Genomic DNA, 23,008 nt, shown 5'->3' with positions numbered 1-23,008 from the left:
TGGACGCTTACTCTTCACTTGATCAGACGACTTTTTGTGTATCTTCTGTTACTTTTGATGGATAATCTATCATTACATAGAGGAAGAAATGCATTTTTTTTGTGCACTGATTGATGGATTTTTTTTTTTTTGACCGTTTCCTGTTTACAAGGGCTAATAAAGAGGCGGATTCTCATTCTAGGGCTTACAGAATGGGCCACAACTTTGATTTAGGGAGAGAGTCATTTATTACAAATCTCGAGGACTGTGATGGGAGGGTGAGATCAATCAACAGGACAGTGATGAGTGGAGATTCTGTAGCGGTATTCGTTAGTACTGGGAAAAAATTCTTTTCTCGTCACTTATAGAACTTGGAGGACATACTGGTAGGGAGACGGGAAGTGCAGAAATGACACTGCCAGGGAGATGGGAAGTGCAGGGAGACGGGAAGTACAGAATGGACATACTGGCATGGGGACGTGAAGGGCGGAAAGGACATGTTGCTGCGCAGAGAGACGAAGTACGGAAAGGACAGTGGCTGGGAGACGGGAGGTACGGAAAAGATACTTACAGGGAGACGGGAGGTATACTAGCATACTGGCAGGAGGATTAGAAAGTAAACGAAGGACGGCGAGAAATGCAATAAGTATACGCCTTACTCGCGTAGGTACAATGGAAATACGAGAACCTTAAAGCAAAACCATTATTATTTCATAGTTGTGAATATATGTTTCCCCACTCCAAACATTAAGTGCAATTATGAGTAATTTTCCTGAGTTTCAGGCATTTTTGCGCGGAATAGTTTGAGATGGAAAGATGATGCTTGGGAAAACTTGTGCTTATAATGGGTAAAATGTTGAGGAGGAGGGTGAAGAGGTCTGGTCTCATTTGCATACGACTGTCATCACATGACCCCGAATGAAATTCCTCATGCAATGAATTACGTATATTCGAGTTACGAAATAAACTTTAAAATCCCAGCTTCTTGTTCTCCAAGCGATATCCATGCGATAAGAATATTTGTTTGACGAACATTATTTAAATTTAAAACTCCGCATCACATTAACTAAAAAAAAAAAAACCATGGTATGAAATTCGAAAGGTGAAGTTTTGTGTGGGAAAAAAATCAAAGGTTAAATTTCATAACTCTGAATAACTTTGTTTCACAGTGAATAATTTATTCAGGTCTCTCAAACCACGAGTCTTCAACGCATTTTTTAAATCCTATTAAAGGTCCGAAATCATCCACCACGATAAGTGGGCAAAAGTGAATTTAGTCGTCGGATTATCGTATTATATATACATACATACATTAGTGCTAATGCACCTGGGCACGAGAGGAATGGAGATGAGGGGGCGAGTGTTTTGTGAGGAACTGAATGTATCAGCAGTTTTGGTGCGAGAGACCGGGCATTAGTGATGATGGGTGGTTTGCATGGGAAAGTGGTAATGCGGCAGTTGAGAATATGACTTGGGTTTGTTGAGGTATTCAGTAAGCGTGAATGAAAATGAGAAACAACTTATGGAGGTATATGCTGAAAAAGGACTTATGACTTGGAATACCTGATTTAAAAAGAATGTTGAAAGTCCAGACTACTTAGGTGGGTATCAAAGAAAGAAAACGGGAATTATTTGATTACCTAATGACTGCTAGGCGTGCAGAAAAGAAAATATAAATGTCTTGAGAGGGGCAGCTGGGGAGGGGTCTGACCATTGCTTGGTGGAGGCGAGGGCGAAGGTTTTAAGTGGCTTTCGGAAAAGAGAAATGACGTGGGTCAGAAGAGGGTGGCAAAGGTATGTGCGCTTGGAGATATGGCCCTTGTGAAGAGATACAAGGAGATTCCTGAATTGCAAAACATAAGAGCAAATGAAATCAGGAGAGTGGGGTAAGGACATGTGCGAGAGAAGTCTGTCTCTTGTGAATAGTGGGAGATGGATATGAGAGACGGTAGCGAGAAGTGGAATGACGAAGCTGCTGGTGAAAGAAAAGAATGCCCTTTAGGCGTTGCTTAGAAGGAAGGAGTGCGAGTGACTCGATGTACGAGAAGGCGGTAGCAGGTGAAGAGGTAGGGCAAGGGCGGATAGAGAGGGCAAATCAGAGTTAGTGTGGGCGAGTATGAGAGAGAAAATAAGAAAACGTTTTGGAAGGAGGTTAGTAGTGTGCAGAGAGCAGTTGGAGAAGTGGTAATAGACGGATATGAATTACGTTATTGTGCCTGAGGATTGTTAAGAATGCTAGTATAGTGTCACTGTATAAATGCAAGGGTGACAAAAGGTGAATGTTCGAATTATAGAGATGAATTTGTCGTAGTGTACTTTTTTATTGTATAGGAGAGGGGTGATTGTGGTGGCTTGAGCAGAACATCGGATTAGAAACGAATTATGTAGTTATACGATTGGTAGGGCATGTTTGAATAAGGTATTTGCTTTGAAAGTGTTCGTGAGAAATACTTAAAAAAGGATTTGTAAGTGGCATTTATGGATTTGGAGAAAGTATACAATGGAATTGATAGTTTTTTTTTTATTGAAATTGTTGCAGGTATTTGGTATAGAAGGAAAGGTTATAGGAGCAGTGAGGTGTTCTCGAGAGTTTGTGTGCGAGTAGGGAGAGAAGATGAAGGATGGTTTCACGTGAAGGTGGGTCTGCTGCAGGGGTGTGCAATGTGACCATTGCTGTTTCATCTTTGTCGATAGAGTGATGAGGCAGGTAAATGCTTGGGTCTTAGAGAGGTTTGCGTTCTTTTTTTTTGGGGGGGGGGGAGGGGATGCCTGGTTGCTAGTGGTCCGGCGAAGTTGGCAGTTACAAGTGAGAAACTGTTGAAGCTGGTTTGAGTTTGGAGTGTAGAGCTCATAATCGAAAAAACGATTATTCGAATACAAGGAACTGAGTACCCTTCGTCTTGTATAGAAATGGAAAATAGTCTCGGATGATTAAATTCTCAAGGAGACAGTAACCAGGAGCCAGATGGACAGCCAGTATAGTGCAGTAGTCATATTTTTCGACATCTGGTTTTGAACAGTCACTTTTAGTATGGAAGCTTAGGATGCTATTAACTAGGCACCTAACTGGAGCACTTAATTGAGAAACGATTATTTGACCATGTAATCTTATACCCTTCATCCTTGTGTACAAACAGCGGGGTCTCAGAAACCATTTCCCATCACACACACACACACACACACACACACACACACACACACACATTAACCAGTTAAGTTTTACCGAAACATGCAGTCAAACACGGGGCTGCGTATATGTATAAATATAGTGCAATGAACGCGCACTTCCACGGACGTATCGTGATCTCCGACAGCAGGATTCGAACCACTGCCACTAGTGAGGAAGCTAGGGATGTTAACCATTTGGCTATGGAGCCTCAATTATTTCCCCGTCAGGGAAACCATTAGGCTATGGAGCCTCGCTTGTTTCTCGGTCAGGGATACACCATCCAGTAGCCCTATAATTTCATAAGTCACTTTTGATACTCTTTCCAAAGGAGGGCCCGTAGTTTCTTAGATTTCATAATATGCTATATTCTACGGGACTTTTCATTCATACCATCAGCATGTATTTGAAAACGGCAAGTAGATCTTCCTTAGCACACTGTGCGATGAGCATGCCCCACCGTTCTCATTAGGCGACTGTGTATTAATGGCTATGCTACAGTGCCTCTTTCCCCAATTTCACACTCGCACCTCTCGTTTACATCCCTCCCTCACCTTCGGCTCCTTCCTTCTTTACACATCTCTTTCCATCGTGTCTCAAATTTCTCCCGACTATTCCCAATTACTTTCCTGTCTCACCTGGGGCCCTGTATGATTCCTTTCATCTTGCCTGCCTCTTCAATTTTTCCTCTGTTATCCTCCTAACTTTATCCTTTCCGTTCTCTTCCCCTTCACACCCTTACGCAAATTTTTCCTCATCATCTTGTATTATTCTTTCATGCTTTAATCACCTTTGTCCTCCACCTTTTCCCGTCATTTTACTGCGTTTGTCTCTCTCTTATCCTCCTTCCTCACTGCCTTCTTCTTTCTTCTCAACAGCCATAACAAAGTTTGAGGATTTAGCATCCCACAGAGATGGTCCTGATATTAACAACACAACGTTTTCCTTCACCCCAGACAGCTGCTCTTTTTCAGTAAGTGTAACATTTCAGCTTAAAGTTTCTTAAGTGGGTTGTCTATCCTTGTGAATTACTACAGGTCGGTATCACTATTTTTACAAGGAACATTACATCTTTTTTGAGAAGGTTACCAGTTTATCTTACTGTCATACCGCTGATGTTTGCTCTGATATACGAGCGTTATGCCGTGGGTGTAACGTGGTGTATAGTTCGTTCTGACATCCTTAGTTCACTTCGCGATTTAGCAGCGAAACAATTAGTCCAGTACAGTTTCAGTCTCGGTACACACACACGTCAGCGTGAATGATTATGAACACTAAGGGCAGCTAAGGGTTCCTCGTGAGCGGCGAACTTTTTCACGTCACCATTTGCAATTAAGATTCTATAGAGAGCAAAGTTACATCTCCTTCCTTCCTCTCTAGCCTCTGAATCGTGAGGTTGTAAGTTGGGAGGGCCTCCTTGTAGGACTGTGGTATATTGATATGTTTATCTTGTCCATTGCTCTTTTACAAATGTTATTTTCGAAGCTTAATGTATTCTTTCAAAGGGTTAGGAAGGACACTTGTACCCTCCTCTCTTGTAGGGGAAGTGTCTTCTTGGGGGTTTAAGGGGTATTGGTACGCTGTCCTCTTGCTGGGTAAGTCTTATTGAGGGTTAGGAGGGGCATTGGTACCCTTTCCTTCTGCAGGAGTCAGGAGGGGCGTTGGCCACCTGCCCTACCTGTATACTTCGGTCACTATAAGTTTCTCGTAGGAGTGAGTGTTATCATGAAACTTCTCTCCTCACCCTCGTCTGATGTTCTCTCCCATACCGTAGCTTCATCTCGCTTCCTAAACACCTCGTCTCCACTTCCTTTTCGTCTCGATCCTCCCTCACTTTTGCTCTTTCTCTCTCTCTCAACCTAAGGAGCTGTCATAATTTTCTGCGTGGCCTGCTTGGCTTTCAGTCCACATACAATCTCTCCATTCCTTACACTACATTAGACAACCCGTGACTCACAGGACTCGTTCTTCGTATTTTCCTGCGATGAGCTGTAGCGATGGCACTGTATTGTGACCTAATCATGCCATAAGCACTCGTAAGTCAGTAATTACTCTCGGGCGGTAAATTTCGCCTGCCAATATCTATTCCATGAGTGAAAAAAAGGGTCACCTGTTGAAGATCTTGTCAGCCACAACAGTGGTAGGATTTATTACCTATCAGAAATACGGTGAAAAATATATCGGTAACAGGACGCCGTCCCTCAAACTCAATCATCTCTCGTTGTGTTTAAGACAGGGAAAATATTCACCCGAGAATGATTTATTTTCTGATCAACTGACCTTGCTATTAGATTACAACGTGGTATTATATGCCTCTAACATCTTTGTCTTGATATTCGAGTGAGTCCCGTGAGAACACCATGAAATCTAATGCTGTCTTTTGAAAGTCTCTTCAAAGAATTAATCGAGAGAGAACCTTCGTATGAGCTACGTTTTCTTTGAGGGAGACATATGAAGAAAGAGTACAAGCTAAGACAGCTACGTTTTCTTTATGGGAGGAGGGGGGACATGAAGCTATAGTAGAAGCTAAGGCAGCTACGTTTTCTTTATGATAGGAGGGGGGACATGAAGCTATAGTAGAAGCTAAGACAGCTACGTTTTCTTTATGATAGGAGGGGGGACATGAAGCTATAGTAGAAGCTAAGGCAGCTACGTTTTCTTTGAGTGAGACATATGAAGCTATAGTACAAGCCAAGACATCTACATTTTCTTCCTTAGGGGGAGACCTATGAAGCCATAGTATATACATTTCAGTCTTCAAGAGGGTAACTTGCCTCGCTCATTTTACACCCGTGCAGCCAGTCAAAGCGAACGTAAAAATAGAGAAAATACAGCGTAGCGGGAGCTGTCTTCAGAAACCAGCTGGGCTTCCTGGAAAGGTCGTCTTCGCTTTATATACTGTAGGAATGAATTACGAGGCTACACAAGAACCAACAGGCCCCACAGAAATAATACTTCCCTCCCCAGATAATATATTCCGGTAACCAGGAAATAAATAGACCGAGTTAAAGAAGGGGGAAAAATATTCACCAACGGCGCCTCAGTGATATCCAGCGATGTGTTGGTCATCTGTCTTGCCACATCACGGGCGTCGCTTGCTATAGTAAGGTGTGGACAATTAAGGCGCGAGTCGGTCACCATGCCGAAGGCTGGTTGGCCAAGTATTTCCCGGGGTGATGGATATTTCGCGTTGGCTGAAGATTATAACTCGGGGAGAAATAACATTGCACGAAGAAATAGATATTATTTCAGGAGTATTAAACCCCATGGTGTGGTTTTACCAGATTTGAAGAGTATTTCCGTAAGCGAAGGATATATTCTACACGTGTAAAAGCCTCTCGGTGTTTTATGTTGCTAAAGGACCATTGTTCCTAGTAAAGAATATCACCCTTGGCGAATATCACCCTTGGCGAATATCACCCTTAGCGAATACTCCCACCGACAGGAGAAAAATACCAGCCACCTCTGCTTATCTAATCTGGCTGGATATTTATTTTTTCCCCACTGAAGGAAATAACTTTTCGAAAGAGCAATATACAGCCTATAGGGGAATTACTTTCATCCAGAAATACTGAAAGTAAAGCGAGCGTTCTCATATTCAAACATAGTTAGATATGCTTACGTTAAAGGGTCTCAGAATTATTGATTGACTGGTGGGATGAAGGAATATTACTGTAGCACAGGAGAAGAGGTTCATTCAAGAGGATATACAAGAAAAAATGAGTAAAGTTAGGAATATTTGTTGCTGAATTTCAGACACACACACACACACACACGGACCTTCGTAGTGTATTGGTTATCGTTACTGGCTATTAATTAGCACGGGCCAGCCCGGGGTTCGAATTCTTGGCGTGTCAGTCGGCGTAAACCTTACCCAAGTGTTCATCCTCCTCTTGGGGATGGTTGATGAATATCAGGTTCAGGCTGGTGTGTGTGTGTGTGTGTGTGTGTGTGTGTGTGTGTGTGTGTGTGTGTGTGTGTAATATTAGGATAAGAGACTGAACAAACGTGAGCGTAAAACTCTTCCTGTAGCACAAAATAGTAACACACACACACAAAAGCATAAACAAAGAAGTGTTTCTGATAGCTCATTTCAGAACAAAGCTAGAACACCCTGTTGGAGGAACGCATGTCGAAAAGGAAGACTGAAGGTGTCTAATATTTGGTTGTAGAGCATCTATTTTTTTTTTTTTCTCGGCCACACCCAGTAGGGACATCTCATTCTTGTCGGCTGCCTTGCCTTAGCACATGAAGGCGTCGCGGAACCCCTATGATGCATTGCTCATGTAGTTGCCGCTTTATTTGGTGGTTCTCGTACATCTCTACGCTGTCGCCCACCACACCCACCTGAAGATCGGTACACAGGTTCTGTTGCTCCATTTAGGCTCAAAGCATAAACATGGCTACAGATACAGTACACCGTAGAACACCCTTATATGGGTTCTACTGCATTCTAAAGGCTCTCAACACTACACACACACATCTACCAGAGCAATTGTGCACAGATTCCCACGCGCCACATTCCTTACCCAACACCAGTCTGAAAACCATTACATATGCCCTTATATACTCATACACAAGTTCTCCATAGCTCTTCACAACAGCACCAGCAAGACGCAAGGCGTGGTTGAGGTAGTCTCCCCTGCCGTCATACCTGCCAGGCTTCTTTACCGACTGTGTGATCGTTACCCGCTGAGCTCCTTGGCTTCCTGAGTTGAGAACCTTCTTGGTGCTCTTAGAGGGCCACTGCACACGCTCAGTTTTGGACTACGTTGGCCGGAATGTTTGCATCGCACAGGCCAGCATTTTGGCCAGCAGAGTTAAGACTCCGCAGTTTGTTTTACCATCCACACGTTCATGTTTTTAACTGTGCAGTTTTGGCCTGAGTGTATGTAGCGACCTTTAGAATCGCTGCAAACAAACCTACGCAGCGTCGCAGTTCTCCCGGTAAAATCCATCATGCAGGGGCATAACTTCTTTATGCTCTGGGGTGTCACCGTCCTACAGGTCTTGAGAGGAACGGGAGGAGAAACTGCTGGGAGCCTTGATGGAAGAGTTGGAGATTGTGGGTGGGAGGTAGAGAGAGCGAGGTAGAGAGAGAGAGAGAGGTAGATAAAACGGAAAGGTAAGGGAAGAAGAGACGAAAGGTAGGAGAGAATGAACTTTTTTTTTATCACTGGTTCATTGCAACGAGTGCATCACTCGTGCTATCAGTGTTGCCTCGTCATGGCAACGTATATATGCAAATTGATCACCGTGAAAGAGAACCGTGTGAGAGGAGGGTCGCCACGTCGTTAACCTTGCATTCGTTACGGTCCCCAGTATAGTCTGCCAGGTCCACAAAGGCTTTTTTTTTTTTCTACTCGTTTCTCAAAACATGATTTATTCATATCTTTCATACTAGATTCCTTATTGGCTCTTCATGTACGGTTACTTTCCTACACCTTCATACACACCTGTGTTAGTCCCATCATTCTCTATCCGTGTACACACCGGTATTGATACCATTAACTTCGTGCGCCCTAATAAACATCTGTGCTGATCCCATCACTCTCTATCCTCACACAATTATATTGATACTATTTGCCTCCTCACCTTCTTATACCTCTCCTCTCTCCTACCCCATCTGCTTCCTCATACACACCTGTGCTGGTACCAGTACCGTTTTACACCCTCATACACACCTGTGCTGGTACCATCACCCTCCTGCTTCCTCATACACACCTGTGCTGGTACCAGTACCGTTTTACACCCTCATACACACCTGTGCTGGTACCATCACCCTCCTGCTTCCTCATACACACCTGTGCTGGTTCCATCACCGTGCAGGAACCCTTTTACACACCTCTGCTTGTACCATCACCGTACTGCACCCTGATTTATAACTGTGTTGGTACCATCGTCACCTTACACTCGCATACACACCTATGCTGGTGCCGTAACCAGTCTGCACTATTCTATAATCTTCTAAAAGCCTTGTATCGTAACATTCCCCTCTGAACCATTGCAGCATCTAGCTTGCAACGTCCCCGAGATGCTCACGCACGCCGGGGCCCTGATCCCTCTCTTTATATGCAAATCCTGCAATATTGCAAGAACTGCTAGTAAAACATCGACCCCCCTGCAACAAATCCACCGGAAAAATGTTCTACTCTGGTGGATGGAAGTGGAGGAAGAGCTTCCTCCCGGGCCCCCATCCAGCAGAGCTCCTATGATATGCCTGTGGTCGTAACGTGAATCAGGAAATTACTTGATTACTCCTCTTAACTAGAGGAACGAAGCAACGGTGAGGGACCTGTAATAAGAATAACAGAATCGGTATCGCCTAGTATTCCAGTGTAACAGTTGGACCCATAGAATGCGGTGTACATTTTGAGATAACCCAGCCCAAAGTTCCTCAAAGGTTCCCATGGTTGGATTTGATTTAATGGTATGACACCTACCCCTCAACCATTGTGAAAAATTTCAATTCATTTTTCCCCTAAAAACGAAGACAAGATGGCCGCCATCGACAGTAGGAATTTTTCAAAGGTACCAGTAACTGTAATTCTAAATGGAACTTTTGATGTTAGACTCAAACTCTGGGTGTCTGATAACCAGGAACATGGCCAGCTCATGGCTAATGCACCATGTGGAAAATTCCTTAGAGGTTTTACACAATGGCCGCCATTTAAGAATTTGATATTTTTTCTCTTATTCCCTTTACTGACTTAACATCTTTCTAGAGCTGTTGCTGGGAGACTTTAGGGGGTTTCGACATTGTGTTGTATCAGCATTTTGCCCTTTATGTTGACTCTGTTTTACACCCTGCAACTCTGTAATTTGTGAATGAGCTCAGAGAATTGTGTGTGTGTGTGTGTGTGTGTGTGTGTGTGTGTGTGTGTGTAATGATGAATAACTGTGTGCTACTGAGACAGTTTCACACTCGTGTTGCCCCATCTCTCTCCCTTTTATGTATGTGCTATATCTTTACTACCATTATCTACACACACACACACACACACACACACACACACACACCAGGCAAACCAGTAAGCCATTTATCGACCGATCCCTAGTGGAAGATGAACACCTGGGTTGGGCGTAGGCCGACTGCATTACACCATGAAAGCCCTGTGTATATGTGTGTGTGTGTGTGTGTGTGTGTGTGTTGTGTGAGTGTGTGTGTTGTGTGTGTGTGTGTGTGTGTGTGTGTGTGTGTGTGTTGTTTATAATCATTATGCAACCCCAGGATCTCCTTAATTGGCCTCCTGCCCAATTAAACCAAATTACACTTAATTGCCTAATTATAATTAATTGTCCTTCCTGCTGAAACGGGGTAACACCTCTCGCCCTCTCGTGAATGTTCAGGCGCCAGTTTTGCAAAGCTTCATTCAGTCTGTCCTTCAGCCTCCTCCTCAGTACGTTGTTTCTCGCCTTGGCTCACGTCACTTCTGACTTGAATTTCCTCTTAGTCCGTCAGTCTTCGATTAACCTTCACATACGCCCCGAACTATTAAGGTACACTCAGGGGCGACCCATTCGATCAAGACTGCCACTATTACTACGCCTCTCTCAGGTACCCTGGTAGACGAATGTAGTCTTACAAGACGTATCTTTAGGCAGTAGTATTTTCTCAGTTGGTTTGTGAACAAAGTCTACTGGAAACCTAGGAAGACGTTTTATGCTTCTTGTAACCAAAATGTGACAAATAAGAATGTGTACGTGTAGGAAGAGAGGAAAGTGATTGGTTCTCAGTGAATGTAGGTTTGCGGCAGGGGTGTGTGATGTCTCCATGGTTGTTTAATTTGTTTATGGATGGTGTTGTTAGGGAGGTAAATGCAAGAGTTTTGGAAAGAGGGGCAAGTATGAAGTCTGTTGGGGATGAGAGAGCTTGGGAAGTGAGTCAGTTGTTGTTCGCTGATGATACAGCGCTGGTGGCTGATTCATGTGAGAAACTGCAGAAGCTGGTGACTGAGTTTGGTAAAGTGTGTGAAAGAAGAAAGTTAAGAGTAAATGTGAATAAGAACAAGGTTATTAGGTACAGTAGGGTTGAGGGTCAAGTAAATTGGGAGGTGAGTTTGAATGGAGAAAAACTGGAGGAAGTGAAGTGTTTTAGATATCTGGGAGTGGATCTGGCAGCGGATGGAACCATGGAAGCGGAAGTGGATCATAGGGTGGGGGAGGGGGCGAAAATTCTGGGGGCCTTGAAGAATGTGTGGAAGTCGAGAACATTATCTCGGAAAGCAAAAATGGGTATGTTTGAAGGAATAGTGGTTCCAACAATGTTGTATGGTTGCGAGGCGTGGGCTATGGATAGAGTTGTGCGCAGGAGGATGGATGTGCTGGAAATGAGATGTTTGAGGACAATGTGTGGTGTGAGGTGGTTTGATCGAGTGAGTAACGTAAGGGTAAGAGAGATGTGTGGAAATAAAAAGAGCGTGGTTGAGAGAGCAGAAGAGGGTGTTTTGAAGTGGTTTGGGCACATGGAGAGGATGAGTGAGGAAAGATTGACCAAGAGGATATATGTGTCGGAGGTGGAGGGAACAAGGAGAAGAGGGAGACCAAATTGGAGGTGGAAAGATGGAGTGAAAAAGATTTTGTGTGATCGGGGCCTGAACATGCAGGAGGGTGAAAGGAGGGCAAGGAATAGAGTGAATTGGAGCGATGTGGTATACCGGGGTTGACGTGCTGTCAGTGGATTGAATCAAGGCATGTGAAGCGTCTGGGGTAAGCCATGGAAAGCTGTGTAGGTATGTATATTTGCGTGTGTGGACGTATGTATTTACATGTGTATGGGGGGGGGGTTGGGCCATTTCTTTCGTCTGTTTCCTTGCGCTACCTCGCAAACGCGGGAGACAGCGACAAAGTATAATAAATAAAAAATAAATAAGAATGTCTAAGTGTTTAGTATTGCCCTCTTCTCCCAACTTAGCTACTCTAAGACATTTTCTAAAGACAGTGCTTGTAATGATGCTTTCCAGTACAATAACACCATCAGGAAGTCCTTAATAAATAGTAGGCCAAATCATGCAGCAATCGAGTGTCTACGCCGTCAAATGCAAGGCATATATATATATATATATATATATATATATATATATATATATATATATATATATATGTATATGCCAGACAGGAAAAACTGTAACGAAGAATGGAAGGTAAGGAGTACTGATCATGCATCGAGTTTGGGTCACTTTGTCTTCGTGTTTTGTCCTTGCGGTGGGATTTTCCTCAGCCGTCGTATCTGTATGCAATTCAGAATTGACGAAAGAGATTGGCTACTGTAGGAGGCAATGCTAGTCTTATAATGTATCTGTAAGGTAAAGGGTTGCAAGTAACTGTACCAGTAACACACTCCTATCCTCACCACCAGGTCTGCTGCTCTGTCATAGAAAACGATCTTAACATAGATGCACAAACAGGTTTGTAATGTCCATCTGTCATTTTCCACAGGGAAGTACCTCTGTGCCTTTGACTGGATTATGGAAATGTGCGGAGTACAAACAGAGAGTTGGATTTGAAAATCTAGCAAAGCTGTTGTTTTAATAGCATTGTGGTGATTTTTTTGGCACGAGGTGTTTCTCGTTAAGTTAGGAATATTCCCCCCAAATGTTTTTTCATATTGCCTTTAGTTACGTATATAGTTTTGCTATGTATTGTAAAACAGGCACAGGGTACGAGTATTAAATACATATAAATACTTTGAGAGGAAAACAAACTTTGTATATATAATCGTCTGCTCTCTCTAGGCATGAGATTCGTCCTTATTTACTGTAGAGGTTCGTATGTGCGTGGTCATTTGTGTGTGTATAGGTGTAATAATTGCAGATGTATAGTTTACTCGTGGCGATATACATTTGTGGTTGTGTGTTCTAAAGTACTTCCAGATTATGGTGGATGTTTGTGAATTCATGTACGTCTAAGACCCTTCAGGGGATGTTTATGAAACATGATCAAGATTATGTTTTCTTCCAGTTTATGCGAAATGCTGTTTTCTTCCATTTTACACGACACATTATCTTCCATTTTCCATGACGTATTTCCTTCCATTTTACACGACATATTGTCTTCTTCCATTTTACACGATGTATTATTTTGTTCCATATCACACGACGATAAATCATGGCTCTTGCCGCCAGTGTTGGCTACATGATGGTTTAAATTGTATTGTCGAGAATCTGACCCATTCAATACTGACCCATTATGCATCACCAGACACGTAGGAAGGCTTAAGAAACTGTATTCAAATATCTGAATGTTCTACATGCGCGTTTCTCCAAACGACGTACATGAACATTGCAAACTACTAATGAAATTAAGGTTTGATAAATGAACGGAGTATTGGTTGGCAGTGATGTGGGGAGGGTCAACCAGGACCTCGTGTTAATGAAGGGTCTCATGGGTCCTCAAGACTGCTTGAGTATGAATCACTGAAGGGTTCTTGGTCCCCGAGACATCAGGGGAGGGAGGAATGACGCCTCGAACCTGTGTTTGGACTGCGTAAACATTCCCAAAAGAGAAGATTCAAATTTTTACCAGCAAGAATACCTTTTTTCTTTTCAAATAGTGTCGAAAATCCATTGTGAAACCTGCTTTCATACGTGTTTCTAATATCCTCTTACGAGTCCTTCAGGGAGGATGAATACGAGAAAAGTCTTTTAAATTAGTAGCTCTCTAAACTGCTTTATCTACAACCCCATCCCCTCACTGGCCTGCATTCCACTGGTCCAGACGGGGCAGCTTTATGCGACCCCGAAACTTGGGATATAAAATTCAGGGAGGACAAACTGGCTTAGTAAAGAACCTGGAGAGTCACATTTGGCAACTCTCCCCTTCCAGAAAGCTTCCAGTGGCTTTTATTTATCCAGTGGCGGCTGGGATTTTATGTCTTTTGTTTATTACCTCACTTATTGCACGAGGTGGTGTATATACGTCAACCAGACAGTGCGCTCCTCTTTCGCTGGTGATTGTGTCGCAATCAGTACGTCCGAGTATGGCTACACCAAAAGCTATAAGCTCTCTGATTCCAGTCGCCCATTTGCCGGGTATGAGATGCCTTGAAACGACCTCTGTGGGGGATGCCAGAAACATATTCCAACACCGTTGTTCTGAGCTCGTGTCACAGACGTTGAGAGTAAACAGATCTGTTAGAGAGAGAGAGAGAGAGAGAGAGAGAGAGAGAGAGAGAGAGAGAGAGAGAGAGAGAGAGAGAGAGAGAGAGGTTGTATGCATAATGCTTTTATCATAAGCTCGAAACACAGGTCACCAGGCAGTGTGGTTGAAGTCAACGACTTGCAAGCTTTTCTTGTAGCTTCGTGGATATATCTCGTGTTAATGAGCGAAAGAGATGGCGCTCTGGGAAACGAAGACGAATTATGCTCGTGAATTACTGTGTTTATACTTCATATTTACACATGGTACTCGATCTAGTCGAGCATGCGAGTCCTAGCTACGTCTCTTCGTTGCATATCAACTGACAGTTATATATCTTACTTGTCTCCCCTGATGATGTGATCATTACACGAAAGTGCACTCGGGAACTTAGCGTGTTTCATTTCCCTGTGGGTAAAAAGGATACGATAAATGAAGAAAAAAACCCTGAATATTCTCTTTCTCTTGCTTAGGTCATTGTCTGTGTTACACTGGTCCATGAGGTATTATGGTAAAGCCTCAACGAAAATCACTATAATAATGGTATTTCCGATAGTGGATGATCTTGTACACTTGAATATATTCGGACTGAGTTTACTAAGTGGATATTTTTGTTAACGCCTCAGTCTTCACTCACTAATTTCCTATACCTATATGTTTTCCTGTGCCTTAGCTTCATGTCAGTTGCTTTTCGTGACGACGTCAACCTCATTCCCCTACACTTAACAAACGCCTGGGTTCCTTTCATCATTATCACACACACACACACAGAGGCACGCCTGGAGCGTCGTCTCCCACCATTACACACACAATCCCCTACCATCATCCACATGACACCTCTGCTCCACGGTTGAATATTGGAACAAATCCATTACCCCCCCGCGTCAAACTTTGATACTACCCTATGTTGTACTTTACCCAGTCACTCCTAACAGGAACTTGGACGCGAATAGTCGCCGGGGTGTAAAATCGTGCTGATCCCCTGTTGTTGCTGTTGTTACCAAGGGACGGAGGGAGGGAGACAGACTTGGGAAAGGTTGAAGGGAGTGGTGGAATAATATGAACATTTCTGGCAGATCGTGGAAGGCCTGGGCGCATTGGCGGACCTATCCTGGGACAGGCCCGCGTGGGTTTGAACCTCAGCCGCGGCAGTTTGTGTGCAGTCCACCCGTCTGTTCCTCCACCTCGAGTTTGGTAGATGAATGGATATCTGGCTTAGGCCAATATATATATATATATATATATATATATATATATATATATATATATATATATATATATATATATATATATATATATGTGTGTGTGTGTTTTTGCCTGTATGTATGTAAACCATTCTCTCATGCGCAACAAGATTCAAACGTGGTTCAAATACTCTACAGGTTGGGGGGAAATGTAGCCACTCCTCCATGGCAGTAAGAGAGCCTCCCATCTCACACCGTTTTCTGTGGTTCATGAAATTCTCCCTCCATGCTCTCGTGACCCCAATGGGATCGGTGAAGACCCGTTCTCTCTCAGTCCACAGAGACGTTTTGAAATCCAGTTCTACTGGGGTATGACAGCGATATTATGTAAACCTCTAGTATGTACTATCACATGAAATCGATGGAGACCACTTCCCTCTGTGCTCCCCAGGATTCGAAACCGGTTCGAGAACTCGACAAGCGGGTCATGGCCGAATGATTACAATCGCCCACCAGCCACTCCCTCCACCGCATATTTTCCCCCCCCCCCCCAGTTATAGGTTGTCTAGTTAGCATATAAGTTGTATAGTGTTTCTTATAAGTGAGGCCGTCATGGAATTACGTTGCAGCCGTTCAGTGTTCTTTAGGGTTCACGATTCGACGAGATCAGCGCCTGTTTGCTTAACATGGTCTGGCAGTCCCAACCTTTCTTTATGATGCCTCGTATCTATAACGCTTTCCATTTTTTGGTGTCTGTTTACCTCATTAGCGATAATGCTCTCAGCTAGGCATTTCCTACTCATTATATGCACACACATCACACTAAATCAGTCCTAAGTGACTACTCTTTATTTGCATATTTTCCCTCCTGATTACCTAGAAGTAATTTCCACGCCGGACCAGGTAATGTCCACCATAAAAAAAAGATTAAAGTAGATTACAAAAAGGTTTTGACTCTACAAGAGTTCGTGAATTATCATGATTGAATTAAGTTGGAATGTGGAGCTCATGTCAGTATACATGACGCTTATTAAAACACCTACAAACTGCAAGTTAATTATTATAATCATGTATGATTAAGGTCTTTTATTATTTAGGTCACTACTCAGTAGGTAGAAGAGCTGGACGGGTAATTTCTTTCGATACGTGAATTCTGTTGAAGCCTCTAACGTTTGTATCTATATTTCGTAATAATTCCACCGAATATTGTCATCAAAATAAGTCATAACGGGATGGAAGCCATGCATTTATGACATAGTTTCCATAAGGCGCATTTTGTGTAGTTCATGACAGTAACAAGTTTACGAACCGGACGAAAGGTTATTCGACAGTCATCTTCAAAAACACCAGGTGCTTTCGAAAAATAGGAAGAAGAATTCATAGATTAGTGTCTAGTCGATCCATTGCAGGAGATGAAGTCACTTCCAGATCTTATGGTATCAACAATGGTGTTCCTCAGGGCTCTGTCCTGACACCTGCTGTTCTTTCCATAAATTATATTCTCGTCTTAGCTTCTAACCCTATTATCTCTGATGCTGGTGATTCCACTCTACATAACTCTACTTTTTCCTCCCTATCTTTATTCAGATTTCGTTTCCTTTATAGTACCTGTTCTGCCTCTCAATGGGAAAACAACATTACAAGCACTGTATTTTTGGAACATGTTCTAAAAACGGTGCCTGTAATGTTGCTTTCCAGTACAATAACACCATCAGCAAGACCTTAATGAATAATAGGCCAAATCATGCAACATTTGGGAGTGTTTACGCCGTCAAATGCAAGGCATGTAAAGATAGTTGTATAGGCCAGGCAGGAAAAACTGTAACGAAAAGGTGTTATTGGCACAGTCTTGCAGTACGCAGGGATGACCACAAAAATGCGATCGCTAAACATTGTCATGAAAATGATCACCCCATAGATCTTGAAAATCCTGTAATTCTGTCTTGATTGTTAATATCTAGAGCTTTAACTTGTCCCCAGGCAATTTTAAAACCCATCCTAGCATTAACCAAATCATTAAGAGAGAATTGACAAAACACGAATGTATAAAAAAAAAGTTGTTCAAGACACACCCAGCTACCCAGGTCAACCCCCGCCACGTGACCCCCCTTAATCACTCTCCCTTACAATGGTTACTGCCAGACAAAGCGGACAGTGCTTGGTCTGTACATATTAGTTTTAGACGGCGGGACTCAAAGTGTGATGTTTGGATTTAAATAATTTTAAGTAATAGTACCTGATGAGGTGGATTGTCTCCACGAAACATGTGCCACGTGTATAGAAAAATTACATGTAAAATAGAATTTATGAACTAAAGTGCGATTTCACCTTCATATATATATATATATATATATATATATATATATATATATATATATATATATATATATATATATATATATATATATAAGCGTTAATGAGATGGCCTAGATTAGGGCCCCAGTTCCTCATGTCGTCTCATCTAACAAAGAAAATGCTTTGTCTACATTGTACTGTATTCGTGATTCTCCTTTATATATGTTTCCACGTAAATTAACAGTATCGCGTCATCCACGTTTATGCACCACTTTGGCACCCCAGCCCACGATTGTGTTGTAGCTGTCCATCTTCGAATTCTCCATGCAGGAGGCTGTCATGATAGCTGTAAGCCATTGCCCAATCCCCTGTGCTGTCACTCCTCCTCCTCCTCCTCCTTGTTGAACGTGAATGTTACACAAAGACACCGTCTTCCACGTTGTTGTTTTAATCCCGGTAGCACCTCACCCTCACTGTCATCCACTCCCCTTCTAACCTCGTGTATTGCCAGCCCCTTCCACCCGGCACGTTGTTAAATAAAGCTTTTAACGTCGAAGCTCACAAACTTTTTATGGTCAAAATCAGTGTGTTTTTTCTTCAGTCGTTTTATCAGATATGTTGAAATTGCTTCCCGATGTGCACTTGTGGCGGATCCTAAAGCATTGGACAGCTACCTTGCCAACCGCTTGGCCAGCCTAGATGGCGCCGTCTCTCCTCTGCCTATGATATGAACGCGATTGATATACCTGGGTTGTGAACTTTCGGGAGACCTCTCTCTCTTGGTAGGCGGAGTGAGTGGGTGGGTGGGTGGAGGGAGGGAGGGCGGGCAGGTCTTTTTCGAGGAAGTTAATTAATTTCTTACCCGTCTTTGAGAGGGAAAGAGATTAATTAGCTTAACGCCAACTCTCTGCTTTGGGGTAAGGCGCCACGCCGAGCTGTGACTGGCCTATCCACACGGTAGCTTGCAGTTCGGATCAGGTTTGTGTGTTCGGGAGCACGGTCCTCTGGCCTACCACGGAGCAATATGTCACTTTCCTTATACAAGTGATTTCTCATCTGAAACTCAGGACGGAGCCTCGTCGTCTTGTAGGATCCACGTAGCATTAGATATTTTTCCCTCCTGTGCGGTAACCATTCAGGGATCTGCATAACTCGCACTGATTTGATAGAATTATCAATGGTATAATTGGATCTCTGGGAGAGTTTTGTAAAACATTATGACCTGAGCCCATAAGTTAAATGATCATTGAATGATTTAACATTTAATTTTCTGTTATTAGCATATTTTATGATAATTATCGACGGGGGAAGGGAAGGGGGGGCTGAATCCGTCTTTCGGCACATGATAGATACTGGATCTTTGATCACATTCGTAGAAATATAGGCGGCTTGCTCAATAGATAATCCGTCTTTCGGCACATGATAGATACTGGATCTTTGATCACATTCGTAGAAATATAGGCGGCTTGCTCAATAGATAATCCGTCTTTCGGCACATGATAGATACTGGATCTTTGATCACATTCGTAGAAATATAGGCGGCTTGCTCAATAGATAATCCGTCTTTCGGCACATGATAGATACTGGATCTTTGATCACATTCGTAGAAATATAGGCGGCTTGCTCAATAGATAATCCGTCTTTCGGCACATGATAGATACTGGATCTTTGATCACATTCGTAGAAATATAGGCGGCTTGCTCAATAGATAATCCGTCTTTCGGCACATGATAGATACTGGATCTTTGATCACATTCGTAGAAATATAGGCGGCTTGCTCAATAGATAATCCGTCTTTCGGCACATGATAGATACTGGATCTTTGATCACATTCGTAGAAATATAGGCGGCTTGCTCAATAGATAATCCGTCTTTCGGCACATGATAGATACTGGATCTTTGATCACATTCGTAGAAATATAGGCGGCTTGCTCAATAGATAATCCGTCTTTCGGCACATGATAGATACTGGATCTTTGATCACATTCGTAGAAATATAGGCGGCTTGCTCAATAGATAATCCGTCTTTCGGCACATGATAGATACTGGATCTTTGATCACATTCGTAGAAATATAGGCGGCTTGCTCAATAGATAATCCGTCTTTCGGCACATGATAGATACTGGATCTTTGATCACATTCGTAGAAATATAGGCGGCTTGCTCAATAGATAATCCGTCTTTCGGCACATGATAGATACTGGATCTTTGATCACATTCGTAGAAATATAGGCGGCTTGCTCAATAGATAATCCGTCTTTCGGCACATGATAGATACTGGATCTTTGATCACATTCGTAGAAATATAGGCGGCTTGCTCAATAGATAATCCGTCTTTCGGCACATGATAGATACTGGATCTTTGATCACATTCGTAGAAATATAGGCGGCTTGCTCAATAGATAATCCGTCTTTCGGCACATGATAGATACTGGATCTTTGATCACATTCGTAGAAATATAGGCGGCTTGCTCAATAGATAATCCGTCTTTCGGCACATGATAGATACTGGATCTTTGATCACATTCGTAGAAATATAGGCGGCTTGCTCAATAGATAATCCGTCTTTCGGCACATGATAGATACTGGATCTTTGATCACATTCGTAGAAATATAGGCGGCTTGCTCAATAGATAATCCGTCTTTCGGCACATGATAGATACTGGATCTTTGATCACATTCGTAGAAATATAGGCGGCTTGCTCAATAGATAATCCGTCTTTCGGCACATGATAGATACTGGATCTTTGATCACATTCGTAGAAATATAGGCGGCTTGCTCAATAGATAATCCGTCTTTCGGCACATGATAGATACTGGATCTTTGATCACATTCGTAGAAATATAGGCGGCTTGCTCAATAGATAATCCGTCTTTCGGCACATGATAGATACTGGATCTTTGATCACATTCGTAGAAATATAGGCGGCTTGCTCAATAGATAATCCGTCTTTCGGCACATGATAGATACTGGATCTTTGATCACATTCGTAGAAATATAGGCGGCTTGCTCAATAGATAATCCGTCTTTCGGCACATGATAGATACTGGATCTTTGATCACATTCGTAGAAATATAGGCGGCTTGCTCAATAGATAATCCGTCTTTCGGCACATGATAGATACTGGATCTTTGATCACATTCGTAGAAATATAGGCGGCTTGCTCAATAGATAATCCGTCTTTCGGCACATGATAGATACTGGATCTTTGATCACATTCGTAGAAATATAGGCGGCTTGCTCAATAGATAATCCGTCTTTCGGCACATGATAGATACTGGATCTTTGATCACATTCGTAGAAATATAGGCGGCTTGCTCAATAGATAATCCGTCTTTCGGCACATGATAGATACTGGATCTTTGATCACATTCGTAGAAATATAGGCGGCTTGCTCAATAGATAATCCGTCTTTCGGCACATGATAGATACTGGATCTTTGATCACATTCGTAGAAATATAGGCGGCTTGCTCAATAGATAATCCGTCTTTCGGCACATGATAGATACTGGATCTTTGATCACATTCGTAGAAATATAGGCGGCTTGCTCAATAGATAATCCGTCTTTCGGCACATGATAGATACTGGATCTTTGATCACATTCGTAGAAATATAGGCGGCTTGCTCAATAGATAATCCGTCTTTCGGCACATGATAGATACTGGATCTTTGATCACATTCGTAGAAATATAGGCGGCTTGCTCAATAGATAATCCGTCTTTCGGCACATGATAGATACTGGATCTTTGATCACATTCGTAGAAATATAGGCGGCTTGCTCAATAGATAATCCGTCTTTCGGCACATGATAGATACTGGATCTTTGATCACATTCGTAGAAATATAGGCGGCTTGCTCAATAGATAATCCGTCTTTCGGCACATGATAGATACTGGATCTTTGATCACATTCGTAGAAATATAGGCGGCTTGCTCAATAGATAATCCGTCTTTCGGCACATGATAGATACTGGATCTTTGATCACATTCGTAGAAATATAGGCGGCTTGCTCAATAGATAATCCGTCTTTCGGCACATGATAGATACTGGATCTTTGATCACATTCGTAGAAATATAGGCGGCTTGCTCAATAGATAATCCGTCTTTCGGCACATGATAGATACTGGATCTTTGATCACATTCGTAGAAATATAGGCGGCTTGCTCAATAGATAATCCGTCTTTCGGCACATGATAGATACTGGATCTTTGATCACATTCGTAGAAATATAGGCGGCTTGCTCAATAGATAATCCGTCTTTCGGCACATGATAGATACTGGATCTTTGATCACATTCGTAGAAATATAGGCGGCTTGCTCAATAGATAATCCGTCTTTCGGCACATGATAGATACTGGATCTTTGATCACATTCGTAGAAATATAGGCGGCTTGCTCAATAGATAATCCGTCTTTCGGCACATGATAGATACTGGATCTTTGATCACATTCGTAGAAATATAGGCGGCTTGCTCAATAGATAATCCGTCTTTCGGCACATGATAGATACTGGATCTTTGATCACATTCGTAGAAATATAGGCGGCTTGCTCAATAGATAATCCGTCTTTCGGCACATGATAGATACTGGATCTTTGATCACATTCGTAGAAATATAGGCGGCTTGCTCAATAGATAATCCGTCTTTCGGCACATGATAGATACTGGATCTTTGATCACATTCGTAGAAATATAGGCGGCTTGCTCAATAGATAATCCGTCTTTCGGCACATGATAGATACTGGATCTTTGATCACATTCGTAGAAATATAGGCGGCTTGCTCAATAGATAATCCGTCTTTCGGCACATGATAGATACTGGATCTTTGATCACATTCGTAGAAATATAGGCGGCTTGCTCAATAGATAATCCGTCTTTCGGCACATGATAGATACTGGATCTTTGATCACATTCGTAGAAATATAGGCGGCTTGCTCAATAGATAATCCGTCTTTCGGCACATGATAGATACTGGATCTTTGATCACATTCGTAGAAATATAGGCGGCTTGCTCAATAGATAATCCGTCTTTCGGCACATGATAGATACTGGATCTTTGATCACATTCGTAGAAATATAGGCGGCTTGCTCAATAGATAATCCGTCTTTCGGCACATGATAGATACTGGATCTTTGATCACATTCGTAGAAATATAGGCGGCTTGCTCAATAGATAATCCGTCTTTCGGCACATGATAGATACTGGATCTTTGATCACATTCGTAGAAATATAGGCGGCTTGCTCAAT

This window comes from Panulirus ornatus, chromosome 28 (genome assembly GCF_036320965.1).
Source record: "Panulirus ornatus isolate Po-2019 chromosome 28, ASM3632096v1, whole genome shotgun sequence".
Classification (NCBI taxonomy): Eukaryota; Metazoa; Arthropoda; class Malacostraca; order Decapoda; family Palinuridae; genus Panulirus; species Panulirus ornatus.
Note: the sequence above shows the minus strand (reverse complement) of the source record.